The sequence below is a fragment of the Macrobrachium nipponense genome, chromosome 2, assembly GCF_015104395.2.
Source record: "Macrobrachium nipponense isolate FS-2020 chromosome 2, ASM1510439v2, whole genome shotgun sequence".
Taxonomy (NCBI): domain Eukaryota; kingdom Metazoa; phylum Arthropoda; class Malacostraca; order Decapoda; family Palaemonidae; genus Macrobrachium; species Macrobrachium nipponense.
The window spans coordinates 73,778,364-73,785,863 of record NC_087201.1 but is presented as its reverse complement, the minus strand read 5'-3'; the positions used below and the strand labels follow the sequence as shown (position 1 = coordinate 73,785,863).

The window sequence follows — 7,500 nt, the reverse complement described above, 5'->3', positions numbered from 1 at the left end:
AAACCCTGGTCTTTCGAGTGAGAGCTCAGGGCATTTGCGATTCAGGCACAAAGGTTATAAAAGGAGTTGGAACCTGAGTACTTAGGTGTCCAAAGTTTTTCCCAAGCAAGCAAATAAGGCCTAACCTACCAACAAATTTTACCCAGCTCCTTGACTCTCACTCAAAGGACTGCGATTTCGTCCCATGGTGAGGTCAGAAATTTATTTCTGTAAAACACATTCCCAAACGATCATTTCCATAATATCTCACAGTGAAAGGGGTAACACGAATTAAATGTTGACAGTTCAAGAGCTGATGGGTCGGGGAGTTGGGTAAAATCCGTTGGTATGTAAGGCCTTAGTTGCCTACCCGGGAAAAACCTTGAGTATGTAAGTACTATAGGTTCCAACTCGTTTTATGACCTCTGTGCCCAAATTGCTAATGCCCTGGACTTTCACTCGAAAGACCGGGGTTCGGTCCCATGGTGAGTCAGAAATTCATTTCTTTGAAACACCTTCCCATATGTTTATTTCCATAATATCTCACAGTGAAAGGGTTAAGACGAATTAAATGTAGAAATTCGAGTGCTTATACACATTGGATGTGTATAAGTACTCAGGTTCCAACTCCTTTTATGACCTCTATGCCTGAATTGCAAATGACGTGGACTCTCACTTGAAAGACCAGAGTTCGGTCCCATGGTGAGTTAGAAATTTATTTCTGTGAAACATGTTCCCATGTGTTCATGTCAATAATATCAAACAGTGAAAGGGGTAAGATGATTGAATTGTTAGCAATTCGATCGCTGATCGGTCGGGGAGCTCCGTAAAATTCGCTGGTTTATCAGGTCTTAGTCACCTACCTGGGAAAAACCTTGCATACTTAAGGACTTATGTTCCAACTCCTATTATGACCTTTGTGCCCGAATTCCTAATGCCCTGGGCTCTTGCTCGAAAGCCAGTTTAGTCCGTGGTGCGTCAGAAATAAATAAATAAATAAATAAATAAATAAATAAATAAATAAATAAATAAATATATTTCTATATATCTATATAGATATGATACTATATATATATATATATATAGTATATATATATATGGATATATATATATGTATATATATATATATATAATATATATATATATATATATATAATATATATATAATATATATAATATATATATATATATATATATATATATATATATATATATATAAAACTATCTGACTGACCTGGCACTGCCTGGGAGTGCTTTGAATAACAATCATTTACCTTGGGGAAGAAAACTAAATAAAAAAGACACCCCCACTAACTCAGAACACACCTAAACCTAGACGCATCACCACTAAAACAAAAACACCCTCACTAAACTTAAGCACACACCCACTAAACCAAATGACACCTCCACTAAACTGGAGGACACTGTCCACTGAACCTAAACAGCCCTCCACCAAACCTAAACACACCCCCACTAAACCTAAACACATTCCCACCACTAAACCAGAACACACCATCCACTAAACATAAACACCCCTCACATCAAAGCAAAACACACTCCCACTAAAAATAAACACAACCCCCTTAAACACACTGTCCACTAAACTTAAAAACTCCTCCAACAAACCTAAAGACACCACTAAACCTAAATGCACCCCTAAACTCACCCCCAACTCAACCTAAACACCCTGACTAAGCCAAAATACACCCCAACCACATCCACCACTAAACCTAAACACCCTTTCCATCCATCAAACCTAAAAATGCCTCCACTAAACATGAACATCATCCCAACTAAAACTAAATGCCCCCCCCCACTAAATATAAAAACACGCACCACATAAAACCTCACTAAACCAAAGCCAATGTACCTAAACTCACCCCCACTAAACCTAAACATTAAAGTTTACTAAACCTAAATGCACCCCACTAAACTTAAACGCACGTCCCCTACTAAAGCTAAACACACCCCACAAAACCTAAACACCCCTGAATGAAAATACAACCCACACTAAACCTAAAAACATCCCCATTAAACCAAAATACACACTCTAGACCTACATACACCCCAACTTAACTGAAACACACCAACTAAACTTAAGCACACCTCCACTGAAACAGAATACACCCCCACTAAACCTAAACATCCCTACACTGCAACACACCCCATTATGCCTAAACACGTCCACCACTAAACCTAAACACATCCTCCACTGAGCAATGCCTTTCCCACTAAACCAAAAAGCACCCTGTACTAAACCTAAACACACACCATCCACAGAACTTAGACACACCCCCACACTAAAACTAAGAGCACCCCCAGTGTACGTAAACTCCCCCTCACTAAACCTATAAGCGCCCCACTAAACCTAAATACAACCCCCTAATAAAGCTGTGCATACCCCCACTAAACATAAACACCCACCTGAATCAAAACATAACACCCTTAACCTAAACACATCTCCACTAAACCTAAACACACCCTCGCTTAATCTAAACACCACCAATTAACTGAAAAACTCCAATAAACTTAAGCATGCCTCGAATAAACCAAAACACACTCCAGCTAATCCTAAACACATCCCCACTAACCCAGAGGACACCTAAACATATTCCTACTAAACCTAAACACACACCCCACTTAATTGAAACACCCTCGCTAATCTTAAGCACACCGCCACTAAACCAAAAGACTTCCTTCGCTAAACCAGAGCACTATGTCCACTAAACCTAAACACCCCTCCCACCAAAACTAAACCCAAACCCCCAGAACTTAAGCACATCCCCACTAAACCTAAACACACTGTCCACTAAACACCCTTCCCACCAAACCTAAACATCCCCACTAAACCTAAAAAGACCCCATCCACTAAACCTAATTGTACCCCCTAAACACACCCCGAACTAAACCTAAACACACACTGAACCAAAACACACTCCCAATAAGCTTAAACACATCCACAACTAAACCTAAACACCTTTCCCACAGCACCTAAACACATTCTCCACTAAACATAAACACGCACTAACCACAAAACCTATACACACCTCCCACTATACCTGAATTCACACCCCACTAAACTTAGACGCACACCCAGTGCCAAAGCTAAACACCCACCACCCCCAGTGTACCTAAATACACCTTCACGAAACCTAAACACACCCCCACTAAACCCAAACACACACCCTACTCAACAGGAAAGAAAAACATTTTCAATAATGTATTTCATTGCTCTCGAGTACATGAAATTAGGTAAGATAAACCTGTAGAATTTATTTACTACATAAGTTACAAAGGGAGGGGACTGGGGGAGGTAGGAGATTAAGGGTTGGTCAAACGGTTCAGATTTATATCACGCACAAACGTTCTCTTATACACTATTTGCGTGCATTTCATCATTTTGACATTCGTTGCAATAAAAACTGCGAAAGATCCATTCCAATGAATGAAAAAGATTGGAGAAAAATCCCCCCTCCCTCTCTCTCTCTCTCTCTCTCTCTCTATATATATATATATATATATATATATATATATAATATATATCTATATATATATATATATATATGCATATATATATATATATATATATATATATATATATATATATATATATATATATATATATATATATATATATCTGAGTAAAGACGAAAGCGCTTGGATTTCTGACTATCATTTTCCTGTGGGATTCGCTTATTTATGAAGTCACGTGCATGTACAGTGATTTTTTAAGCATATATATATATATATATATATATATATATATATATATATATATATATATATATATATATATCATAATCTTACCCTTATTTCACCAAAGAAATAACTGGCTACCTCATACATATGGAAGCAATTCTAATGAAATTTTGTCCTCTCTCTCGTTTTCGTGTTGACAAGCATTTTCTCTTTGCAGCTATTCTCAACATACATACGTCTAGGCCTAATTCCAATTTTGTCAATCTTAACCAGTGATTATGGTTTATTTGCATTGGGGATAAGAAGATATAACATTCCGTATATGTTCTTTAATTGCTAATATTATCTGTATAAACTTATGGTTTTCAGTTAGGAAGACTCTCTTCTCATTCTTTCTCTCTCTCTAAAATAACTGTCCCCTTCCTTTGCCCAACAAATAATAGGAACATTTCACGCACATTACAACAATTTCAATAAACTCTACGTGTCTCTCTCGTGTTGACTAGAGCATCATCTTTGCAATTATTCTGAACGACACATAGGTTTAGACTAATTTCAATCTTATCACTCTTAACTCGCAAAATATAGTTTACTTACATTAAGAATCGAACTAAAGAGATATTTGTGCACTTTGATTAATACAGAAGCATTCGTATAAGCCTATAGTTAATATATTTTATCCACAATGTTAAATGTAATAGGTAGACAACCAAATTATTGAGTCAAGGTGTTAAATACCTGAATCAACAGTGACACTATTATGCAGAGGTGAACGTTGGCTCGGCATGGCATCATCCTTCAATTTTTTTTTTTTTTTTTTTTTTTGCATTTGCAGGACAGTAGTTACGCAATTTCATGCCTGAGGTTTCTTGCATTATCGTTTTGTTGCAAGTGAACCGAACACACTTGTAACTTGCGGTTTTTGTGTGTTAATATGGTCACTTCTCCTGCTGGTGTTCACCAACTTCCTACGCATTTCGGGATATTTTCGGCAACGGTAAAAGCTAACCTTTTCCCTTCCAGCAGTGTCACTTCCTGTTACCACGTCCATAAATAGCACATATTGTCTATAACAGTAACGCGTTAAATTCCAAGTACCTCAAGAATTTTCACAAATTTGTAAAAACTCCCCTTCAACCTGTTGTCACATGCAAGAAGGTAAAGGCTTACCAAGTGACGTCATGCGCGAGACAGTTGAAAAAAATCGACCGCTGCGAAACTCACCTTAACTTTTTAAATTTCGTTCATAACACGAACTTCTGATGTTGGTTACATTTATTTTTTATTTTGCTTTATGAGTGATAAAAGTCATTATGTCGTAACTAAAATTATATAATATATAATATCTATATATATATTATATATATATATATATATAATATATATATATATATGTATATATATATGTGTGTGTGTGTGTGTGCGTGTGTGTGTGTGTGTATGTATGTAATATGTATGTATATATATATATATATATATATATATATATATTATATATATATCTTATATATATATATATATAACTACTGATACGTTCAGAACTCAGAAAATTCCTCTTTAATCCAAATGATGAATACTCGTCATTGCCTTTCATACTGGTCTCAATAGCAAACAACCTTAAATATATTGCTTCCTTTACGAAAGTAACTGTAAATTGCGCTGGGTAGGGAGGGTTAGGTAAAAGGATATCTTTAAATTGCCGCCGAGTGAACGCTAGAGAACTCACTATTAACAAAACCAAGCTATTTTATGGAAACCATGTGTAAGTTGATATATGAAGTAATGCCAAATATATCTGGTAAAAAAAATTACCTATTATCATTAGACTTATCGTGAGCGAGAAAATAAAGGATACGAAGTGTTAGTCAAGGAAAGCTTACTATTCTAAATTCATACTATTACGTAGTCACATGGTTACCCCGGTGATGCTGTAAGGACAGGAGTGGCACATTTCTAACGGATTTTGGATACCGTTCTGCCTTTTCTCACATTCTACAGTTTATTGAAAACAGGCCGAGAAAATAGTATAACCATTGTCGGTCTCTGACTTCGAATATCGGTTTATTATTTTGTCGATATCGAGAGATACTATGAATGGGCAGGGTTAGTGAGGTAAAATCAGCATAGGCCTACGTACCTGAATGCATTTCCCCTTCTCTCGAACACAACAAAACAATGTTTTTAAAAATCATGGAAAATCTTACGCTGGCTTTACATGTACAAAATCGGAAAATTGATGCCATCGACAGTATCTTACAGGCCTACAATATTTTTCCTAGTGATTCACAAAATACAGCAAGTGCCCTTGTATACATCACAGTAGTATATTTACAAGACGAGACTTTTTGACCAGTTATCTATCGGCCCATTTTCTATTAAGCACTTTTAATAACGAGCAAGATCTTACGCTAAAATGATTGTGTGGCATATGTAAGATTAATGACGTTGTGCTTCGAAATCTTAAATCGCTTCAGCAATTAATGTGCCACTATAATACGCTGAAAATAGGACCTTTTACAGATGTAGTGTATCGACTGCTACCGAGACATTCATTTGACTAGCATTATGGGTAAATAATATTTGTTACGATTTGCTTACCAGTGAAATGTCTTTCCAATATCTCTTGAAGATTTCCCGTAGCCACTTGTGCAATTATAAGCTCCACAACGTATGAATATGAGGATAATATACGGAAAAACTCGCAGCACGAACTAAGCGAGTATGAATCTGTTGGTTTCCCGCCACAAGGCTCTGCAGCGCCACCCTTGTCACTAGTGGCGGTCAACCAAACTAGAGTAGCTACAGGTAAACATCACCAGCTATCACCAAACCTATGTATATTTTTCTGGCCTCGAATTTGTATTATCATTAGAGGCTGCTGCGAACATAAAGACGGATGATGGAATTCAGGAGACTTCCGCCTTGTTAAGCTGGACATAACACAACCTGTCTGGAAGGTAACTGCTTCTCAATTTTGCCCAGCATTGAAGATTGAGACAGGATGTTGCTGCTGACAACCAGATTGGGGAAGGGGTCAGCTTTCCAATCACCGTGTAGCTGTTACAGCCATAAACTGAAAATCAAGTTAGCAGTCAAGTAAGTTGCACTAATCAGGGGAAAAAATTAAGCTGTGTCATCGTCTACCATCACCAAAAAAGTATTTATATATAGGTTTTATCATCTCATCTCCCACCAAGCTGATAGGTACGTTTCTAGGCGGTTTGGAGCGCTGTGCACCTTGCCATAATGGTAAACAAACATGGCGTCCTGGAAGTGACGCCGCTTGTGTATATTGGCATTGGTTATCATTGAATCCGTGGTTATATGATCGCCATGTCGCGTAGCGTCATTATATATATATATATATATATATATATATATATATATAGATATATATATATATATATATATATATATATATATATGTATATATATATATATATATATATCATATGTATATATATATATATATATATATATATATATATATATATATATATATATAGTTTGTGTATGTGGGTACGGCTAGCTATTCACTGAAAACAAGGACCGAGACGTAGGTAGATATGATGATTATATCGAACACATAAACGGAACTGACGTCCAAAAAAGTGCCATTTTGAACTTAAGGAATTATTTCATGCATTAATGCAAAATGATACGATGCCGACCGAGTTTATATTTCGTTAGGGATGCTGACAGGGGAGCAGAGAAAATGTTGTCTGAGCCTCAACAAAAGCTAATTATATATTCCTACAATAACGAGATTTTAAGTTGAAGGTTTTAAAGTACCAAAGGCCAGCTTTATAAATGCTATTGTCA

At 36.4% G+C, this 7,500-nt stretch overlaps 1 protein-coding gene and 1 long non-coding RNA gene across 2 annotated transcripts in view; one reads left to right on the top strand and one right to left on the bottom strand.

Annotated features, from left to right (window-relative positions):
• Positions 1–6,413, bottom strand: part of LOC135221452 (uncharacterized) — a 20,788-nt gene extending 14,375 nt beyond the window's left edge. The window contains exon 1 of the long non-coding RNA XR_010315965.1: positions 6,277–6,413. This is a non-coding gene — a long non-coding RNA (uncharacterized LOC135221452). The remainder of the gene's footprint in view (positions 1–6,276) is intronic.
• LOC135220664 (glutamate receptor 1-like) overlaps positions 1–7,500 on the top strand; it is a gene marked incomplete in the record, with an annotated part of 281,584 nt that overhangs the window by 203,345 nt on the left and 70,739 nt on the right.